This window comes from Sapajus apella, unplaced genomic scaffold, assembly GCF_009761245.1.
Source record: "Sapajus apella isolate SASKATOON/1434 unplaced genomic scaffold, GSC_monkey_1.0 scaffold26, whole genome shotgun sequence".
In the NCBI taxonomy this organism is placed as follows: domain Eukaryota; kingdom Metazoa; phylum Chordata; class Mammalia; order Primates; family Cebidae; genus Sapajus; species Sapajus apella.
The window spans coordinates 1,843,060-1,867,211 of NW_022436966.1; positions in this window are offsets into that span (position 1 = coordinate 1,843,060).

Here is a 24,152-nt window from a genome sequence, read left to right on the forward strand (position 1 = left end):
CTCTCCATCTTGTCCCTATATATCTTCCTCCCCAAGGCTCCCCATCCCTTTCACAGGCCTGTCTGCATCCCCTCCGTCACCTGCCAATATCCATTCACTACCAGGATCTATGAATCCTACCTTCCAGATGTGTCCAGGACTCACTCACCTCACTTCTCTCCATCTCTACCACCACTACCCTAGTCTAAGCCTCCATCATCCTTTGCCTACACTGCAACCCTACCCTCTCCTCCACTGAGCAGACAGGGTCATCTTCTTAATGCGTTGATTGGGTTATGCTACCACCTGGCTTAGAATCCTGCAGTAGGTTTTCAGCTGCTTTGGGATAAAGTTCAAACTCCTGACCATGGTTCTCGAGGCTGTGCATGGCCTGGCCCCACCCACGCCCTCTAGTCTCTCTCCTGCCATGTCAGCCACTTGCCATGTTTTTGAACAAGACAAGCTCTTTCCTATCTCTAGGCCTTTGCCCCTGTTGTTCTCTTGTCTAGATGGCCTTTTCCTCCATTTGTCCCCTGGTTGATGTCTTCTCATCCTGGGTCTCAGATAAAGTATCCCCTCCTCAGAGGGCCCTTCCTGATCCTCATTCTAAATGAGTTCTCTTGCTATTCCTTTGCCGGGCACCTGGCACCTTCCCTTCACAACACTCTTGAAATACGAAACGACGAATATGTAGGTGAGGTTGTTTGATGTGTGGCTTTCCCAGCAGATTGCAAGCTCCAGCAGAAAAGGACTAAGTCCAGCTAGGTCCCAGCTCTGATCCCAGTGCCTTGGACAGTACTTGGTACATAGTCAGTGCTCAAGAACTGTTTGGTGAGTAAATAAATAAATCATTGGCCTTATAAATGGGAAAACAAAGGAATAGATTGGCCAGGTGACCTGCACAGTGTATGAATGACCAGACCAATACTAGAACTCAGTTCTCCAGAGAGTCCCCTGTCTTTCCCCTGCCCAACACTATCACATTATTTATGCCAACATTGCTGTTACAATGAGCAAGACACCGGCTTCCAAGGATGGTGGTGCACTGGGGAAGGCGACACAGGCAGAGGCCCTTCTATGCAGCCACCACAACTTCTTCTTGGGAGGCTTGCTCCAGCCTCCCAAGCCTCCAACCTGGACCCCACACACCACTCATCATGGCCAATCGGCCTATGTATAAGGGCTCCCCACTTGACATCCCACTCCCTCCTTCTCTCCTCACTCATTCTTCATTTCTGGGCCCCACAGAAGGCTCACCTACTCCAGAAAGCCTTTTTTTTCAACTGCTGAGACAAGCCCTATAACACTCTTTCCTAGTGTTAAGCTGCTCTCTAGCTCTTTCGTTGATGTAGAGTTCTCCCTCCTCTAAAGACTGTGAGTTTCCATGGATGGAGGCCACCCCTTTGTACCTCCTGGAATAATTCCTGCTGTGTTCCAGGCACTGTCTGAATGTCAGGGATGCCAAGGGGAACAAAACAACATCTTTACTGTCATGGGAATGCGATTCTAGTGGGAGGAGATGATCAATAAGTGAATAAGTCAATGCATAATGTTATTGCCTCTGGGGGTGATAAGGGGACACAGTGGTGTTGAGGAGGGCCTGATTTAGACCCAGGGTTCCTGGGAGGAGTTGGCATCATAGCAGAGACCTAAAGGGATGGGAAGGAACCAGAGCATCCTAACCGAAGGACAAGGAAGGAGAGATCAGCCTTTGACAGGGGAAAGGGCCTCTGCCTCTGCCCCCAGCACTGTGGGGGTGGGGGAAGGATCTGTGAGGAGGTCCCTAGGGGATGGGAGGAGACACTTGCAGGTAAGGATGCCTCCTTCCTGTGGGTAAGGATGGCTTCTTCCCTTGTTTCTGTCACAATTGGCCTAGCAGTGGTGGGTCTCAGAGAAAGTGGTCAGCACTGCCTTGTTCATTGATTTTTTTGTGTGAGGTCCTTTCTTAATGTCTAGCCTAAGTCCAGGCAGCTCCCACCCAGTTTAAATTTCTGGGTTTAATGGGCAGAGTTGCAGGGACAATTCTTCCTAAGCCAAAGAACTTCCTTTCTTCCACACTGCTTCCATATGCCTCTCTCTAGCATGGCTTATCTTTATAGAGCTTGAATCTTCCTCAAAAGCCCCATTTCCTCCTGTGGTGGGCTGAGAAAGAGCCTTAGGTCTGTGAACCTCTGCCTACCTCAGAAGCAGGTAGAAAGTCATCCCAGACAGATGCTGGCCCCTAGCCTGGCCTCTTGGGGCATCGGGCATCCTGGCCTTGCCCCATCTCCTTGGTAAATTCTGTTGCCTCCAATCCTCCAGTGCCAGAGCTACTGGCTCTGGTACATGTGGGTGAGTATGGCGTATTCACTGGGAGGAGTGTGCTTTTCATATAGTTCCAGCCTGCAGGAGGGTGGAGGTCAGCACGAGGGCCTGAAACACTCTCTCCATTAAGAACAATTCCCAGCCCCACTGGCTTCCAGGCCTGTCCTGGAGGGACACAAGGGAAAGGACTGGAGTGAGTCAAGGATGACTCAGAGGTGAAGACAGGGGCGATGCAGAGCGTTATTTGTGAAGTGCCTGATCTAGGGATCAGGGTGTTGAGGAGCCCTGGCCCTCCTGTTTGGTTCCTGGCTGGGACTTAGGCCCTTGGGAAGGGCACTGGCTCACCAAGAATGAGTGCCAATGGGCAGGCAGGGGACCAGAGCCCAGGGTTCCTGGTGCTACTGGCCTGAAGAAACCTTTCAAGTAAAGTGGGGCCTCCCTGGGGCAGAAGGCAAATTTAACATGCTCAGGTTGGGACAGTATTCTTCAAGGTTCTAGTTTATTGCCTGCTTTTTAAAAGGCAAAACCTTCTTCTCACTTTTGACTTCTTCAGCTTCATCTGCCTCAGCTTAGCTTTCTGGAACCATTTTTCTGCCACTACCTATTGGGCATCCCCATTCTGGGCTCCCCACCACTGAGGACTCCACTTTCCCCCACCTCTGTCTTCTTGGTGTCCTCTTGCTCATGTGGCTTCAATAGCACAAGCACATGCACACACACACACACACACACACACTCTCTCTCTCACACTCACACACATACACACACAGTCTGTGCTGACATACAATACACACCACAAGCAGTCTCTAGCTTCCATCTGTAGGCTCCAGGACCTTTTCATTAAACCACCATTCCCTCATCCTCCTTGATGGGTGGGCTCCACCAAGGCTGGAGACAGAAGGATGAACAGCATCAAAAAACAAAGCCGAGTGTGAGTGTGCTGGGATGGCCACAGGCCACATGCATCCTAGCCAGGGCCTCCCAGAGCAGGCCCTGAGACAAGGATATAAGTGAAGTAATGTATTTAAGAGGTGTTTCCAGGAGTGGGGACATGAGACAAGAAAGGGAGGGTTGTCGGTGGGTGCCCTAACAAGACAGTTACCACTGTAGGCAACTATGGTTTAGAATATGACTAGGGATTCTCCAGGGGCCAACATAAGACCCCCACTCAGTCATTTTACCCGAGAATGAGGAGCTGGGTGTGTATTGGTTGAAGCTGATTGCAGGGAGTGTTAACATACCCATACTTCTAGCCTGCTGCACAGAGGACAAAGCTACCAGTGACAAGAAAATCCCCTCTGGAAAATAAATGTGGAGGCTGGTAGTTGGAAGTTGAGCCAGAATGCACTAAAATGGAAAGAGAAATTATTTCCCTTCATAATTCCAGGATCATGGGATATGCTCTAAGTGCAAAAATGAAATATAATAATATTCAATTACCTACTTTCTTTGTCTATGATTTAGATGTGGGAAAAAAATACCCTCTAAAAATTTTTAACCATTTGTCTGCCCTCTCGGAAGCTTGGGCTTCATGCTTATGCTCCTTATAGGATTCTCATGAAACGCAGTTTTATCCCAGTGATATCCTAAAATGCCTGGCAGAAGCAAACATAAAATCCTTGAATAAGGATTGGCATAGACAGCATCATAAAATTTACCAAGGGATTTGTTTAAAGGAGGCAAAGAAAAGGAATGGCTTCATATAGGAGTTAAATTCAAAGTGGACCTCGTAGGTTGGGCAAGGTTTGAAAACCAGAAGTAAGAGTAGGGAGAAGCAAAGAAAAGCATTTGAGGAAAGAGAAACAGCAAGATCAAGGCCATGGAATGAGATCACAGGAGCACTGGGATCTTAGAATGAATTGCGGGTTGAGAAATTTTGTTAGGTAATGTATAATCCACGGAAAATATGAAGCGACCAGGGCTCTCTAGGTAGGAGTGGAAAGTAGAGTATTGTCTGTGATGAGATCCAGGCAGGTTTCAGGAGAAAGATGATGAGTAGGGATGTGGGCACATTGAATTTGAGGTCCCTGTAAGTCATCCAGGTAGAGATGCCCGGTAGGTGATTGCACACAGGGGTCTGAAGTTGGGGTGGAGAACTGAGCTAGAAATGGAAATTTAAGAGTCACCTGCTTAGAGGTGGAGGTCAAAGCTAAGGGATTGGTGAGACCACTAGAAGGAAAAGGAGCAAAAGAAGAGAAGAGTCTAGGGGAAGATGAGGGAAGTGAAAAAACACCTTCACTTTAGATATGAAAAGGAGAAAGTGATGTAAAGCAAAGAGGTAGATGAAGAATGAACAGAACTCAGGAAGCCAACAGAGGAAGTTTCTAACAAAGGAGTCAAGGAATGATACGGCATCCTGCCAAAGCCAAGGTGGATGGGGGCCATAGACGTAGGAGTTAGGAGGTCCACTGAAGACAAGAGCAGAGGTGATCTGGGAGTATCTGGGAGTACAGTGAGAAGGGATCCTTATGATAAAGTGGCCGGAATACGTGTCGTGGCCCACTAATCCTTCAAAAGCCTTTCTTCTGTGATTAAGATTTATTAGCTGAGGGGAAACACAGGTGATGGAAGCCATTTTTTTAAATATAGAAAGAGGTTGGATTTTTAAAAATTCTCTCTATATATATATATAATAAATAATAATTAAAACACATTTATATATAAACATATTTATATATGTTTTAATATATAAAATATATATTTTATATATATAAATGTGTTTTATATCATTTTATATAATGTGTGTTTTATATTATATATATATATATACACACATATATATATACACACACACATATATATACACACATATATATACACACATATATATTTGAAATGAGAGAACACCTGGACTATGGTATCTATCAAACTTAGGATTAAAGCCTGTCACTGCTATTCACTAGCTGTGTGATCTCAGAAAAAAATAACCTCTCTGAAGCTTTGTTTCCTCACCTGTAAAAGTGAGAATACCACCTTTAGGATTGCACCGCAGATTAATGGGATGATGCTTACTCAGTGTTCAGCAGAATGCCTAAGTTATCATTTGAAAAATCAAGTTTCTCTCTATTTGTCTATTTTTCCATTATGTAAAAGAAGTTGGTTGAGCCCCCATGAATGTAAGCCGTTATGTTTTAAATGGTCTTATAATACACAGGGGTTTCTCGGACTCAGAAATCAAGAAGCTTGAGTCTGAATGCCCTTGTGAAAATAAGAGACCAGACATGGGCCCATGAAATGTATTCCCCACCAAAAATGTCAATGGTCCATGGAATTTATTTCCCTTCATAATTCCAGAATCGTGGATATGCTCTAAGGGCAAAAATGAAATACAATAATATTCAATTACCTACTTTCTCTGTCTATGATTTAGATGTAGGAAAAAAATATCCTCTAAATTTTTTTAACCATTTGTCTGCCCTCCTAGAAGCTTGGGCTTCATGTTTATGCTCCTTATACGATCCTCATGAAAAGCAGTTTTATGCCAGTGATATCCCTAAAATGCCTGCCAGAAGCAAACACAAAATTCTTGAATAATAAATGCTCAATCAGATAGCACTAGATTTCCATAAAGACCCTGTGAAGATGAAACTCAGAGGAAAAATAAATCTGTAATTACTAAGAGTTAGTAAACACAACTAGTAGTTGGATTAAACTCTTAAAAACTCAGATAATAGAACTATCAGATAAATACTGTAAAATAAATGTGTTTTAATTATTAAAGACAAAAGAAAATATTAAATATAGAAAACAAAAATGCCTTCTAAAAAGACCAGGTAAATCTTTAAATAAGCCAAGTAGAACTTCTACAACAGAAAAAAAGACTAGCCAAAATTAAAAACTCAGTGGGTGGGTATATTAAACATAGCCACAGAGATAATCAGTCAACTGGAAGACCGTTTTGAGAATATCCCCAAATTGCAGGACAGAAAGAAAAAAAAAATCAAAAATATAAATAAGAGTTTAAGAAATGCTTCAGGAAGAAAGAGAAAACACAAAATTTCTGAATAGAAAGAATAAAGAATGAGGAGGAGGCAATATTTAAAGAGATAATGGCTAAGAACTGTTCATGTTCTTGATGAAAATCATGACTTCTTAATATTGAAGAAATAAGAATTCCTAACAGGGGAAATAAAAAGAGATCCACACCTAGCCACTTCATAGTACTCACAAAGGAAAAACATTTAAAAGTACAGATTTTCATCAGCAACAACAGAGGTCAGATGACAACTGGATCATCTTCAGAGTACCGAGAGAAAGCAACTGCCAACTAAAATTCCACACCCAGATAAAGTATAATTCAAAAGTGAGAATGAAATAATGAGATTTTCATAAGAACAGCAGGCGCATACTTGTAGGCCCTCACTGAAAAACCTACTAATGAATGCTTTTCAGGAAAAAAGAACTTGAACCCAGAGGTTAGTAGTGGGATGTGAGAAACTATAGTGAACAAAACAGCTGGTAAACAAGTAGATAAATCTAAACAAGTGTTGATTCTATACAATAAGAGTTATCGTGCTGATTAATTTGGGGGCATCACACACGTGGGATTGAAATACAATACTTTAAATACAATAAATACTTCAGCATGCAAAAGTTAGAAGATACTTGGTCCTTGTAATGTTTAGAAAGAGTATGGATATATTGAATAACTTTGGAGTTTGTTAAGTAGCAATGTAGAAAAGTTAAGTTCCCGTAGAAACATAAATAAATGCATATTTTCCAAATAAGAGTGATAAAATGGAATATTAAGCCCTCCCGTAATTCAAAAGAATAGAGAAACAGAAAAAAAAAAAACTAGAGAAAGTGGAGAAAATCCAAATTAATATAATTAAATGAACCCAAATGAATTAATAATCACAGTAAGTGTAAATTAATTAAGCTTTCCAGTTTAAAGGAAAAGGTTTCCATCACTTTATATTGGTTACTTAATACTAAAAGCTAAGTGCTTTTAGAAAACATATTGTAAACATAAGAACACAGGACAGTTAAAAGCAAAAAGATAAAAAGTAGATACACTTGGCAAATATTTACTAAAAGAAAACTGGTATAGCTAAGTTTTTTCCACTTTGGCCTGAATATACAAACTTTATTGGTGTAAAGTTTTTTTTCTTAACAATTACCTCATACTTGTGGTTCAAATCAATTATAGATAATTCAAGGCCATATCTCTTTATCCTATGAATTATTATTGAGCTATGTTTTCACCATGTTGTACTTACAAATTTGACTTTTTAATTTTTATTGAGACATATTTTACTTAAAGTTAATTGCACACATCTTAAGTGTACAGTCTGATACGTTTTGACACATATATACACACTGGTGAAAACCACACCTCAGTCTTGGTAGATAATATTCCCACCATTTTTATGCCGCTTTCCAGGGTGTCCTCCCCTCCCCCACCCCCAAAGCAAACCACTGTTCTGCTTGCTATCATGTTAGTATTATCTGTTCTTGAACTTTCTATAAATGGAATTATACAGTATGTACTCTTTACATCTGACTTCTTTGATTGCAAATTATGTGTTGGAGATTCAATCTTGCTGCTGCATGCATCAGTGGGCCATTCCTTTTTACTGATGAGTGGTATTCCACTGTATTATTAGACCACAGTTTTTAACATCTATTCATCTGTTGATAAACATCTGCGTTGCTTTTACTTTGGGGTTATTATGAATAAGTTTCTGCAAATTATGACTAATCATGAACAAGTCTTTTTGTGGATCAGTCTTTTTATTTCTCTTGGGTAAATTCCTGGAAGTGGGGTTGCTGGTTATACATTAGGTATGTGTTGAACTTTATAAAAAACGGCCAAACCGTTGTTCCAAATATAGTCATCTCTCAGTATCCATGGGAGATTTGTTCCAGGATCCCCCTATCAAAACTATGGATACATAAGTTCCTTATATAAAATGGTATCGTATTTGTACATAACCCATGCACATCTTCCCATATATTTTAAATCATCTGTAGATAACTTAGAATGCCTAATCCAATGTAAATGCTATGCAAACAGTTGTTATACTATATTGGTTTTTTATTTGTATTTTTCATTGTTGTATTGTTATTTGTTACTGGGTATTTTTAACAATATTTTTTATCCATGTTTCATTGAATCCATGGATGCAGGACCCATGGAGACAGAGGGCTAACTGTATTGGTATCAGTATAAGTAGAATTGTTATTATTGTATTATTTATCTTTTTATTACTGGTTTGCATCATTATTCTGAATATGAGTCAGATAAATAGAGTTCTTCTAGTTTGTATCTTGTTTTTTAGTTTTTCTAATAATATCTTTTGATGAGAAAATATTTTTAATTTTGATGAGCAAAAGTTCTGTTTATAATTTTTTAAATTTTATGATTAGTGCGTTTTGTGTCCAACCCAGGAAATCTTTCTCCCAAAGTCATAAAAATACTATCTCATGATTTCTTCGTGAAGCTTTATAGTTTTAGCTTTTACGTTCTGATTTAATCCATGTCTAATAAATTTTTGTGTTAGGAGTCAGCGTTGAACTTTGTTTTCCATATGGCTATCCAGTTGTTCCAGCACTATTTGTTGAAAAGACTCCTTTTTCCTTTGAATTGCATTGGTACCCTTGTAGAAGCTGCAATGCAGCAAACAAAAAGTTATATTTCCCAACTTCCCTTTGCAGCCAGATGTGTCCAAGTAATTAAATAATCTCTAGCCAGTAAGATATAAGTAGAAGTATTGTGGGAAACTTCCAGGAAAACCCTCTTAAGGGTCAGAGACATTTCCTTATCTTTGCTTCCTGTTCCTTCCTGATACTTAAAAGAGGGTGAAATGATTGGAGATTCAGCATCAATCTTGGAATACGAGGTGTCCCTGAGAATGGAAGCCAGAGCAGTGAAGCAGAAAGATCCAAAGAGTGTGGATTTCTTATGACTTCATGCACTGCTCTACTAACTGTGGGCTGCCTACCTTCAGGCTTCTCTCATGGGGGAAGAGAAATAGTTTTTTCTTTAAGACACTGAAGTTGGATCTCCACTATAGGCACTGCCAAATCAAATCTTAGCTAGTATAATTGTTTAATAGTATTTCTTCATCAATATACTATATGACCCAATGAAGAAGAGACTGTTTCTAGCTTTTCCCCTCCTATATTCTAGAACTTTGTGCAGTGCTTATACAAATTGGATTTATGAAAAGAAGACAGAGAAGAGAAGGAAGGTGGGAGAAAAGGAAGGAAGGAAGAAATCAAGGGGAAATGTAGGCTATCTGTAGACTCTTAACTGTATGAATGATCATAATCCAAGAGCGTTTATTAATGAACCAGTGTCAACCTGAAGAAGGATTTTAGTGTTTAGACTATACTGGTTCCTACCTTCCTCAACATTTTCATCAGTAGTTTGCATTTGAATAATGGCTGGATGTGAATCAATTTGACAGATGCTCTATTAACAGAAATAATTAGTACATTAGACTATAGAGTCAGGAACCAAAAATATCTTAACTGGTTGGTAGAAAGAATAATGGCCCTCTCAAAATTGTCCATGTCCTAATCCCTGGAATCTATGAATATGTTATCTTTCATGGCAAAAGGGAGTTTGCAAGTATGATTATGTTAAGCATCCTGAGAACAGAAAATGATACTGGATTATCTGGATGGGCCCAATGTAATCACAAAAATCCTTTCATACTGCTGTGACTAGTCAATGAAAAAAAAAAAAAGAAAAAGAAAGAATCTTTTGAATAGAGAATGAGATGTGCAGATGGAAGGAGAGTCAGAGAGAGGTTTGAAGATATTGTGCTGCTGACTTTAAAGACGGAGGAAGAGGCCTTGAGCCAGTGGATGCTGGCAGCCTCTAGAAAGTAGAAAAGACAGGGAAATTATCTCCTAGAGTCCCCAGAGGAATGCAGCCCTGCGTAGGCCTAGATTTTAGCCCAGTGAAGCCCATTTTGACTTCTGATCTACAGGGCTACATGATAATACATTTATGTTGTGTGTTTTAAATTTTTTACAGCAGCTATAGGAAACTAATACTCTGGTTGAGATGATAAGGTGAGTCTAACAAAACTAAATATTTTAAAATGAGGCTTAGTACAAAATCCTATATTAAGGTCCTAGAAAATAACCAAATACAAATTGCCAGGATGTAAGAGACTACTTTATTTTATAAAGGGCCTAAGCATTTTAATTTATTACAAGCTCAGTAGAAAACAGACACAAAAATACATGCAGTCTTGGAATGAAAAAATACAACATGTCATCACTGAGGAAGGGTCCCAAGGGCACCACGCCATCTGTGATGCATGGTGCTGAGTTGTGGGTTCAACCCTATAAACAAGATACTGACAAAAAGAAGGAGCAGGTAGATAAGGAGGGATCTGAAATCCATGTTTCAAACCGAAGAAATGGGGTATGAAAATTTCATCAAAAGAAGAGAAAGTCTAAGAAGACTTGCCATTTTCTTAAAAAAAAAACATAACTTATTCTTTGTGGTCTCTAGGGTAGAACACAAACCCAGAAGTACCAAGAGATCTATTTCAGTTCCACATGAAGAAGAAATCTTTAGCCTCTGATGTGACCCTGAAGTGAGATAATTTCTTTGGCGGAAGGCGTTCTGGGGTCCCCGCCCCTAGATATACCTGAACATAACCTGGAGGTGTATTTTAAGATCCCTCCGGCCCTCAAAGAATGTGTCCCTTGAATAGGAAGTGTGTTAGGTATGGGGTTGTGGAAAGGAGGGGAATTACTTTCTCTTCCAACCATCTCACCTCCACCCAAGCCACAATTATGAGAAGAAACCTGGAAAGTTAGAATTCTGGCTTCATCTTGGAAAGCCCCAAATTTTGCTGATGCAGGAAGAGGGGCTTGAGTTCTTGTCAGGCAATTCACGCCCACTCCCACCTCATCACCAAACAAACAAACAAACAAAAAACAAAACAAAAACATGTTATCACATCAGTAGGGCTTCTCACAATAAGTCAAGTCTTAAAATTGAGGAAATATAGTATTTTCTCAGTTTGTGCCAGTTCTCAAAAAAAACCAAAAAACCACCTCCCCAACTCCTCCCTTACTGGAGCACTCTGCACCCAATCCCCCAGGAACCCCAGCTTTGTGGGGGAAGCATGGGGGAACTCCTTTCCCAAAGCAAGACATGGCTTTTGACTTTAGGGAGGGGTCAGGACTCTGTCTTTCTCTTTGCTGGGTCCCAGCCTTAACATCTGCATGGGGAGAGGCCAGATGAGGCATACAGATTGATGAGAGAGTAGACAGCCCAACCAGGGTGGGAGAAGACAGTCCAAGAACCTTTTTGAGGTTCCAGGGAATAGGGGACCCTTGGATGCAAAGGAGCTCAGATTGGGGGTGCTAAGAATGCATCCTTCCTGGAATGAACTTGAAGCCACAGATTACTAGTTTCAGTCCTGCACATGACACCCCCAACTACTGCCAACTTTAAGGGAATTTCCATCTCCCCTTTGCCCCTCAGTTCACCCTCCACCTCTGTCCAACCCCCAGGATGGGTGGGAAGGGAACTGTGGAAATTCCCTGTTTAGGAACATGGGTGATAGAAAGCAGGGTAAAGAGATACTGAGAACTGAAAAAGATCCTTCAACCCCCCACCCATCCACTTTCATCCTTAGCCAGGGCACCCTCAGAAAGGAAGAGGGACTCACCAGACTCATCTACAGGTGCTGAATTTTTCCAAGGCCTCCAGACCACCCTCTTCCAGTCTCCCAGCCAGCTCATCCCACTGGGGAGTCAGCAGGCCCAGCCGACAGCAGGGTTGTGCAATCAGAAGCCCAGATGTGGCTGCAACTCTGGCTTGCGGCAGCTGCCTCTGTCATCACCCAGGGCCTATGGCCTTCATTTCACCCGTGAGCTGTGTTCTAGCAACATTCCTGTCCCCATCCCAGACAGGTCCCACCCAGCCACCATCCTCCTCCAGCAGCTCCAGAAAACACTTGGCAGCCAAGAATCAATGGCCTAGCTCAACCACACTATGCCATGCCACCAGTGTGGGAGGCCTTACCCTACCTAGGCCTTGATAGGTGTGAGCTAAAGCTTGAGCCCAAGTTCTCCAGTGAGTTTTCTCCTCACTCCTGAGGTCTTTGAGTTTAGTGATGCATTTGTTGCTCCCCACAGGAACTGGAAAAGATATAAAATCTCTTTTATTGCCCTTGGGTATTCTAAACAGGGCAAGGTCACATTCGTTGTGCAGCTACCATGACCACCATTTTCATAAATGTGTGGTCAATGTCAGGCAATGCCACTGATTGTCCGGCCTCCGAGTTGGCAGATGGTCAGACTTACAGTAGGTCTGCTCACTCCTCCAGATAGGAGAGCCTGGCTCAGTAGATGCACTGTGATTATTTGCTAAATGGAAAAATGAAATGAAGATTCAAGAGATGGAGAGAGTTGCCCAATGCCACATAGCAAATCAACAGCAGAGATGGGATCAAAGCCCAGGTGTTAGGGCTTGCAATCAGATTCTTTTTCTCCACAGCATACTCTCTGACTTCATAATGATAATGGTGGCAATAATGGTGATAGTACCGGTGGTTGGTGATAATGGCAGTGGTTATGATGGTGGTGACGATGATGGAAATAGTGATGACAGTATTAGTGGTTATGGTGGCAGAAATGGCAATGGTAATGGTGATAATAACAGTGATGATAGTGATAACGGTGGTGGTGATGATGATGGCGATCTTGCTGGTGGTGGTACTGATAACAGCAATAATAGTGATGGTAGTGGTGATGATGTGGTTAAGGTGATAGTGGTGATTGTGGCAGGAATGGTGATGATGTGGTGATGATGGTTCAGGCGGTTATAGTATGATGATGGTGGAGATGGTGGTAATGATGGTGACACAGCCTTGATGTGATAACGAAGACATATTACCCTTTCTCAAAGAATTCACTTTAGGAATATATATATTCCTAATATTATAAGAGTTAATATTTAGAAATATTATAGGAAGAATTAAATACTTTTAGATTTAATTCTTCAACCTTGAAATGATTTGGAGTTTGAGTCCTCATTCAAATCTTCGTTTAGCAGCAGAAACTAAGTGTTGTGTGGCTGCCCTGAGAATACCCTGTTGGAACTCCTGCTGTGATGAGCAGATGGACAGACGGCTCCTGCAGCTGCACTTCTAGGTCCAGGACGTCACTTGTGCCAAGGCGCTGTTTCCCAAGGGCTACTTCAGCGAGGTAACTGGCTCAGGCACTCCCCATCAGACTCCACATCATGGATGAAATTTTCTTAGAACTGTGCTGCAGTGTCAGACTCTTCCTCCCCAGCCCTTTTTCTTTACTTCTGTCCTCCACAGGCGGCCAATATGCAGTGCCGTCTGAAGGCTCTCCTCACCTTCTCTAGCTCCTTCTCCTTTATTCCTCACAGGTGCTACCTCCAACAAATCTCTTCCATGTCTGTTCATGTCTTGTTCTATATTTTTCAGCAGACTCATATTAATAAGCCTGGGTGACCAAGCTGAGTAATACCACTCTGGTGAAAATAAAAATAATGGCTAAAATATTTTAGCAATGAGAAGGATTTTCTTGTATCTGAGGACAGTTCCAGGTAGGAATATTTTATAAGCTTTGAGAAGAAAAGTTGAGTTTGCCTTTGGCTAATTAAATCCTTGCTAGGAATTTGACATACGGTGGAGAGAAGGGAGGAAGGTAGGGGATCCACAAGACAGAGACCCCGAAATGGGAATAATCTAGGTATGTTCCAGGGATGGTGAGCAACTCAGAATGACAGGAGTGGAAGAGAGGAGGAGGGGAAGAGGAGAAGCTAAAGCTGGCCAGAAGTAGGGAACCAGTAAGGACCTTGCAGCCAGAGCAAAGACTTGAGATTTGATGAGACAGGAAGAGGTAACAGAAGACGTGTGAAGGGTGGCAGTGGCATTGCAGAGGGGCAGGCTAAGAAGGGGTTTCAAGGAAGAGATCACTTGGGGGCTATGGGTGTCATCCTGGCATGCAACAAGGAGAGCCGGGATTGAGATAGTAGATGTAGCAGAAATGGAAAAGCAGTGGTGAGAAAGAATGGATCCATTTTGCTGCCTCACTGGACGTGGGAGGGAAAGAAGAGGAGCCATGTCTCAGGGGCTCAGCCTGGATGGAGACTGGAGATGTCTCTGACAGAAACAAGATGGCTGAAAGGAGTTACATTCTGGAGGGAAGACTATACATTGTTTTGGGTCATGATTCTCCAGTCATGACCACTGAGGACTTGAAAACATGAATCTGAAGCCCAGAAAAGAAGCTTTAGGCTGGGTTGTTGCAAGGGAGCAGATGAGCTCTCCTCTAGGAGACATTGGGTGCAATATAGATGCCTAAATGGTGAAAGCGGCAGAGAGGAAGGAAGTGGCAATGAAGATGGAGGGAGCTGGGAGGTAAGAAGACAGGAAGGGCAGAATCCCCAGTAACCAAGCTTTAGGCAGACATCTGCAATCCTGAGGGCTGCATCCCATAACCCATGTCCTTCCACAGCCTTCCAGCCTAAGGGGTGCCCATATTGGCCCTGAAGGAAATAGGGACAGGCATCTGGGGCTTCCCACGGACCTCAAAGAAACTAACTCTCCTCTAGGGTCATGCCAGAACAGAGAGGTGACATTCTGGCAGAGCTCAGGACTGTGGAGTCTGCCACAGGGCAGCCTCCCATAGCCTGCTCCTCTGGTCCAGTGGACACACTGCTCTCCTGGGGTCAGCACTGGGGCAGTAGCAGCCTATGTGTGAGGTGGTGGTGCTGGCATCTGCTTCCCTGGAACAGGGACTAGGAAAACAGATGACCTCAGGCTGAAAGCTCTTAGATTCATTGCTCAGAAGAGGGCGGAAAAGACAGGCTAAAAATACATGCAGACCCAGATTCCCTAACTCTCCAGAAAAACTCCAAGCAGAGTGTCCTACAAATGCATCTGAAGCAGGCTCCTGAAATCGGCTGTTCCCTCACCAACCTATCCATCACTCTGTTCTCGGGGCATACACACCTGTCTTCCACCCGGGCCTGGCTCCTCTCCATCCCCAGAACAGGCTGGGCTGCTTCTTACCTCCCAGCCTTTGCCTGCACTCTCCCCTCCCCCATGCACTTTCTTTTCTCCTCGTGGTTTATCTCCAGCTTGTTCAGGACTCATACTCATCTCACAGATCACCCCTAACCTCTTTGGGGGAGCCTCCTAGGCGTCTAAGTTCCTCTAGACTAAGAACCTGAATCCTACAATGTGCCACTGGATGGTTTATTTTCCCTCAATTTCTGAAGATTAGATTGATCTTCTCATAAAAAAAATCTTCTTAATGGGGGAGGGGGCAGTGAGGAATCTCTGTATTTTTTTCTTTTTTTAAAGAGATGGGGTCTCACTCTGTTGCCCAGACTGGACTTGAACTCCTGGCCTCAGGGGATCCTCCCACCTCAGCCCCCTGAGTAGCTAAGACCACTACACCCTTTTTTTGTTTTTTCTTTTGTCCTTCTTTTCTATCTCTAAAAGCAAACAGCCTAAAATTGGGCATATAGTAGATGCTTAATAAATGTTTCTTCTGATCAATTGAATAAATAGGATGGCTTAGTTTATCTGAATATACTCAAATTCTTAGGATAGGGAAGAGAGAGTGGGGAGGGGTGCAGGGAGAGTACGTAGAATGATTGGGGTGGCCAGGAGCCCTCACCCCAACAAGTATGTGTGTGTGCACGCACGAAAGCACCTGCCTTTGAATACGACATGCATGGAAGAAACTGTACTAAACTAAAGGAAAGCACTAGAATGTTTGGAATTCCTGAGCAACTTCTAGGGTTGTCAAGATGGCCCTGAATATCCTGAAGAGCCAGTACCCCCATCTTTTGTGCTACAACCGCCTGGGCTTTGCCCTGAGCCTCCTTCCTGTGGCTGAACCTCTGGGGCCCACAGTGAGATCCCACATCAGAAGCTGCATTTCGATTGCTGCTGTTGTGACTGACTGATTTGCATTCTTTGGTGGCAGGAGTGAGGGTACGTGGAGTCAAGTGTGTGTCTTATGGCTGACATTCCTTTACAACTGTGCCTTTGCTCTTACCCCCAGGTCCTTATCTTCTCACTGCCTCCATCCAGCCATCTCACTCCAAATGTGGGAACCTCGGAACTATGGAAACCCTGGGCCTAAGCATACAATCTGACCCACAGTAGGTACCTAAAAGTTGCAGGTTGATAGAAGGAAGAAAGGGAGAGATGGGGGGAGGTGGGAGAAGAAAATTCATTTTTAGATCTAAAAATTCTGGCAGAAAAATGGAAATAAGGAATTAATATATAGACTTTCTGTAGCACAATTTAGCGTGTAATTATAACACACAAACAGCACAGTGGCTCACAAAAACATCAATCTATCTCAGTTTTAACAAAGTGACTACAGATTATGGTCAAAATAGTAAACGTTAAACCTTTCAATATTCTGGAGAAGGGCACAGGATTCTTACCCCCACAACTCAGCTTGACTCACAGAGGGAGGGAAGTCCTTCTGGCTCCTCTCCAACCTTGGGCGGGGCAAGGGGAATAATCTTGAAACTTCTCCTCATCTTCCTCCTATCTGCCCCTCGAGAGGGGCGTTGCTCTGGTCAGAGGGGGATGTTCCCTTGGTTTCCTGGGTGTGGGCTCATTCAGATGCCACCTTCTTTTCCCTCTCACTTCCTGGGACTCAGCCTTCCCAGGCAGCCACGACTATCCTCCTGCGCACTCTCACTTCCCATGCTGCGTCGAACCTCCCAGACACAAAAGCAGTCATGTCTTTCTCTGTCTGCCTGTGGATGGGACATTCCCAGCCTGTGGCTAGGGGGAAACATGGATGTTAGGGACTTGGGGACAGGAAACATCCCTTGGGCTTCCAGGAAATGGCCTCCTGGGCCAGCCCAGGCTATCAGACAAGCCCTGCTTCAGGGAGATACTGGGCACTCATCAGAGATTAAGCTATTACTGTGTTTCCCTTTCGGATTTTATCCTTATGCTATGACTCCCTTGGCAGGAAACCTGGAAGGAAGGGAGGTGAGCAGTAGGATTCAGGCCCCAAACCTCCCTGGAGTCCCTAACAAGAAGCCAGGGCAGCAATAATTCAGTGAAGATGCTGAATATGCCATTCTCAAGGTCACACTCTCCCCATATCCTGTCCATTCTGTAAAATTCTGCACACAAGGCAATGGAATAGGTAGAAAGGAAAGGCTAAGAGATAGAAGACCTACAGTTTCATCCCATCTCTACCCCTAAGGAAATCCTTCCTCCTTGCAGCCTCAGTTTCCTCAGTTAGAATGAGGCTCCTCACTCGAAGCAACTTTATGATCAGAATTTAGTTTGATACTTACAACCTTGTGTGCAGGAGAGAAGCCGACATGATCCCACGCCCTGGGATTTAAGGGTGGAGTGGTGGAGCTAGGAGAGAAAACTCACATGTGTGAACCAACTGGCAAAAAATGCAAGACAGAGTTTGATTGAATGCCTGAGTTAGTGGATCAGACCAGCGGTGCCTGGCTTGTGGGCTGGAGCTCTTGCAAGAGACCTGTATATCCATATGTCCTACAAGCATCGGCCGAAAGCTGAATAAATAATACAACTTGCACGTATATGTGGGACTATTTTTCAAATCATCGATGCTGCTGTCATGAATAAAATGCAGATTCATTTGAAAGTGGTCCTGAATGCAGACTGCCTTTAGGTTGCTATGCATTTTCTCAAATGACAGACCTTATAAAGACAACTGTTGTTTACAGGGACATAAAACAATATTTGGCCTTTTATTTAAAATATTTGAGGGAAAAAGGCAGGGGGTGGATGAAACTAGAAGGAGAGAATGTTAATAATTATTGAAGCTGGATGATGAGTATTTGGGGGATTATTATGCTGCTGTCTCGACTTTTGTATGTTTGACATTTTCCATAATAAAATGTTTCTTTAAAAGTACAAATGCTCTTATGTGGTCATTCATGAAATCTTTTGACGTTAAAAAAGGGATTCTTTGTGGAAAGCTGCTCACAATACACTGTTGAGTGACTAAAGACAGTTATAAAGCCATATGTAAGTATGACTCTAATTCACTTTCTTTAAAACAGTAAGGGTGTGTGTATGTGTGTGCACAGGAAAAAGCCTTCATTTCAGACCCTCACTAAGATGTGAATGGTGGTTAACCCTAAGTAGAGGAAATGGGGCAGGTTATATTTTCTTTTTCTTTTTTTTTTTTTCTGAGATGGAGTTTCACTCTTGTTACCCAGGCTGGAGTGCAATGGCGCAATCTCGGCTCACTGCAACCTCCGCCTCCTGGATTCAAGCAATTCTCCTGCCTCAGCCTCCCAAGTAGCTGGGACTACAGGTTCACGCCACCATGCCCAGTTAATTTTTGTATTTTTAGTAGATACGGGGTTTCACCATGTTGACCAGGATGGTCTCGATCTCTTGACCTCGTGATCCACCCGCCTCAGCCTCCCAAAGTGCTGGGATTATAGGCATGAGCCACCACGCCTAGCCCAGGTTATATTTTCTTTATTTTGTTTATCTGTATTTCCAATGAACATACTTTCCTTTTGTAATCAGTCTGAAATATTTTTTAAGATTTGTAGTAGGTATTTTTAATTCAAAAAGGTTGGGAGGTGCTCCTTCAGGGAGATGGGTGTGGGTGCCAGCCCTCGAGAAGCTGTCATGGTGGACAGCCTCACCCTGAGTCTAAAGAATGGGTAAGATTTAGAAATCCCAAAGCGGGTGGAAGACGTGCTGGGCAATACAAAAACAAGGACATCTTGTCTTGAGAGAGTGACCTTCCCAGAGGAGGGGTGAACCCAAGGGCCAGGGGCTGCAGGGGGTGTGGGGCAGGGATGGAGGGGCTGGGCGTGGCAAGGTCTTGAAGGGCCAAGGGGTTCTGGGAAAAGAGGAGCTTGAATTTCTGGCTAAAAATTGCCCTGGGTATGTGTGCGAGTGCACGCGTGCGTATTAGCTGTGGCATTCAGAGCTAGGAATAATTGGAAAAATATGACCAATGCTGAGCCACATGCATTTGGGGACATGTGGCTCTAGTTCTAGGATTGTTTGTCATTCCTTATTTCAGGGACGCAGGAAGACAAAAGATGAAGCATTGAACTAAACGAAGATTCAGATGACACCAAGGAGTCAATGTAAGGCCAAGACCATCAGCTATCAGATGGCACCTCTTGGGGCCTCCACCCATCCCATGACCAATCACACTGGGAGGTTGTTCATATGTCCTGCCAGCTACCACCAGGACCAGCGCCTTAGCAACAGGAGCTTTTGCACGCTGGGAAAGGGAACTCTGGCATCTTCCCAAGGGTTTGCCGGAAGGGAGCTGGAGGGACAGCGGGATGGAGAGGAAGAGGCCACATTACAGGCAAACTGGAGAGAATCCGGGAAACTCCCAGAAACCCCAGCAAAGACTGCAGAGAGAGCCTGGGGATCCACAGAGGCCTACATGACCTCAAGGCCCAGAGTCACTGGCTTCCAGAAGGCAGGGAAGTTGATGGCACGCATCTCTGTACCTCTGTGTCCTTACTGGTAACTAAAGCAGAGGCCTAGGGACCCAGTAGGGAAAGAGGCCCAGATGAGACCTCTAGGAGATCCAGAGAAGGCAGAAGAGACCTTAGAGCATTCAGAGCCTAGGCTGGGCAGGTAGCCTCTTGCTGAGCAGACCTGCAAAGGGATGGCCATTTGCAGGCCCCTTGAGCAAGATTGTGGAAGGTGAACTTGCAAACTGCTAGCATGACGCTTCACTGAGTTCTCTTCACTTATTGCTACCTAGAAGACCTTGACTTCACCTAGTATGCAGAGTCTTGAGATTTTAAAACTGAATGTGACATTACCCATCCTTGCTCTGGCCTTTGCCAGAATACTACACATGGTACTTGACTCTGGGAAGACAGCAAACATGAGATTCCCTTCCCAATCCTACCTCCCTAACTCCTCTCGCCTGACTTATCTCCTCCTGGGAGGCCTGGGTGGCAGCCTTCACCAGGAATGTGAGAGATTCCTGTTTGTTCTTCCAGCCAAGTCCCTTTCCCCTTCACTCAGCTAAAATAGGATTGAACTTTCTCAACATGTTTACTAGGAAACTAAGAAATAAAACAAAATCAAAGGCAAGTGATGGAGGTTGATCAACTATTATAGGATCTCAGAATCTAACAGCAATCTTCTCTCAAAGAACCCAACTCAAATCTCTCAGGATTTTTTTAGAAGTGCTTCTTATTCCTTCTTCTTATTTTACTGTACTAGTCCTCATTCTCATTATGGTTTGCTAATGCTTTTGAGCATATGCCATGTGCCAAGCATTGCCATTTGTGATCATTTATCGTTTTATCAGGCGGAGCATTGTGTACGTGTATCATTGTATCATGCTCGGACGGGTTAAATAATTAATCCACAGCCATTCCCCTGAAAGTGGCAGGGCTGGATGTTGAAACTAAGGCTCTCTCTGACCTTAAAACCTACAGATTTATCACCCTCCACCCTGCCTCTCTTTGACTGTGTGTCCACACCTGTTTTTGTAATGCAAGGCATCTAATGTGAAGTGCCCAGCCAGGGACACATGTGAACCTTGGGACCCATTTCTGGTCCCCGTAAAATTCATGCAGAAGCTCCTGACACTGGTTATGAATAGTTTTCAACTTCAAGAAAACAAATAAATGGGATTGTCTTACATTTCCTTCACCATTTTTTTTCTTATGGACTTCAGGCGCACAAACTTACAGTATCTTCTGCTTCATGGTGCATCATCATTAGTTCACATATGGATTTCCTTTATTTCTTATTTATGTATTTGTGGATTTTTAAGAAAATAAACACCCATAGGCCATTACCCATCTCAAGAAGCAGAACATTACAGATAATTTACAACTACCTATGTTCCTCCCCAGTCCTGCTGCCCAGCCCCTTCTCCTTATCATTCTCTTGCTTTAAAAAAAAGAGTCATTTGAACTTATATATGTATATATGCACTTTAAAATATAATTTTCTTTAGTTTTATTTGTTTTCAAACTTGTGGGATTAGAGCTGAGGGTCAGAACCTTCTGAAGTTTCTTTTTTTCATTCTAAATTATGCTTCATCCGAAATTTATGGATTCATCCATGTAGTAGTACATGGATGTATACTTTTTTCTTTTCCTTAATCTTATCACTACAAATAAACATGTAAGTTTAACAAGATTTTTCACCACCTTTGAATCTGAAATGTCCTGAGGTATTTCTAGAATTCAGCTCTTTTCTTAAAGGACACTTCAAAAAGTATCTTCAGTGTGGGTCTTTTGCGGCTGGTCATCTGAGCCCATGCATAATTAAGAATATTTCTATTATGCCATTCACATGACAATTTTGGTATATATAAAAGTCTTAATTCAAAGGTTTTCCTTCAATATTTAAAAAAATAGTATTCCATTGTCTTTTGTGCCTCTGCTGCTGTTATTCAGAAGTCTGATGTCAATACAGCTCTTGTGCCTTTGTAGTTGTTCAGTCCTTTCTCTAAAGAAACTTTTAAAATGTTCTCTTCTTTGATATTCTTACATTTTACTGTAGTGTATTCAGGAGTGATATTTTCCTTCTTTCTCCTATTTGTATTTTATTGCACTTTATTAATCCTTTTAATCTCATATTATTTATTTTTTAATTCTGGAAAATATTTCTCTATTATTTTATTAAATACTTCCCATATATTTTTGTCTTCTTACTTCTTATACTTTTATATTCTCCTGGAACCCTTATTATCTGGATGTTAACACTTCCACTCACATACTCTATCTTCTTTAGCTTTTCCTGTATATGTTCTATTTCTTTATCCTTTCCTGCCACCTTCCAGAAAGCTTCCTCAATCTGATCTTCCAATTCATTATGTTTTCCAGCTATATTCATCCTATTATTTATTTGTGTTCCATGTTCTTTATTTCAACTATTACATTTCTCTTATCTAACAATTCTACCTGTTACTTAAAAAAAATTTTAATTCTCATTTTATATTATTACATATATGGTGCTCCATTCCTGTAAATGTGTTTAGATTATTTTAAATTTTCAATCCACTTTTCTAATACCCCTGCTTCAGAAGGAATGTGGTTTTACTCTTGAGGTTGTGGCATTCCCTCAGGGTTATTTGGGCACATATTCTCCAAGGGTTTCAGTTATTGTCTTAAAATATGTAGTATAGAAGGGAAGATCACACTCTAGTCATGGGGCCAAGACACACAAACACCTGTTTACCATCATACTACAAAGCAATTCCTCAGGCCAAAGGTTGGTGGAAAGAACAATCTCCCTGGATAGAAGCCACTAGCCTAGGGTGGGAGAGGAAGAAGATAGAATATGCAGCTGAGCTCATCCCAACCTGTTTTCCCCAACTACTTCCTCCAGAGGAGTAGGTGCGTTGCCCAGACAATACTCCTACAGATACCTGCTCAAACTCCCGGGCCACTGTCTCCAAAATCTGCAGTAAGAGGTACACAATACTTGTCCTAGTGTAATGTAGAGAAAAGGCAAGATCAGATCTTAAACGACTTTTCTTTAATTTAACTTCTCATTGTCACTATCAGTCACCTTTATTTCAGGTTTTTGCCACATCCAACATGTCAGTTCAAAGTACCTTTCAGTTTCCTTGGATATTTCTAACGTTCTTTTTCTTTGCTGGTGTGTGTGTATGTGGGGGGGGGAGGTTGTGGGTGTGTGGTGCTGGCAAGGGAGCCATGTGATGTGACAATTTGCACCCTGGCAGGGACCACATACCCTCATCTTTACCAATTCTGTGCCTAAGTTCTTACAATCCTTTCATCTGGACATTCCCAGGAAACATATTATCTCTAGTTCCTTTTTGATTTTTAAATAACATTCTACAACCCATCTAAAAAACTAAAACATACTTAATACAGAATGCTCTAAAAGCACACAAACACATAAAGCAAAATCCATCTACAATTTTACTACCCTGATATTTCTCCGATGAATTCAATGTAAATAGATCCTCTCAGAACATCCAAGAGGTTTGTAATTATATACATGCCAGCCAGGTGTCTCAGATTCCTATTTCCTCATACCCACTACTAATCCTGTATATATTATGTTATTGATTTATTAAAAGTTTGTCAAGCTGAGGGTGGAAAAAAGTGTAATTTATTAGTGTTATAACTTGTAGTCCCAGGTCTGAAGAATAGTTAGGCATCATTCCATATGTTTCCTAGATGTTGGTACTTCTGTGAAATGCTCATTCTTACCCTTTGCCCAGTTTGCTTTTGAGTTGTTCGATTTTTTTCTTATTGATTTCTAGGGCTTCTTTACATATCACTCATATTGATCCTTGCTATATGTGTTTCATATATTTTCATCTCTATGAGAAAATGATTTTTATTTGTGTTCATGTTGTCTTTCGAAAATGAAGATGTTTAAAATATTCATGTGGTTGAATCTTTCAATCTTTTTCCTTTAATATTTTTGAGTTTTTGGCATTGCTTAGCAAGGTCTTTCCCACCCTCACACTTAGGAAAAAAAAGGTCAAAGGATAAAATAAATATTTCTCCAGAGCAGACATGCAAATAAATGGTCAATACTTACATGAATAGATGCTCAACGTCATCATCCATCAGAGAAATGTAAATCAAAACCACAAGGAAATACCTCTTCACACCCATGAAGATGACTATAATCAAAAAGTCAGATAACAGTATCTTCAATAAACGGTGCTGGGAAGACTAGACATCCCTATGCAGAAGAATGAAACTAGGACCTTGTCTCTCGCCACTGGCAAAAATCAACACAAAATAGATTAAAGACTTAAGTGTGAGACCTGTAACTGAAGCTACTGGAAGAAAACAGGGGAAGTGCTGTATGACACTGGCCTGGGCAAGGATTTTTGAAACTAAGATCTCAAAAGCACAGGCAACAAAAGCAAAAATAGACAAATAGAAT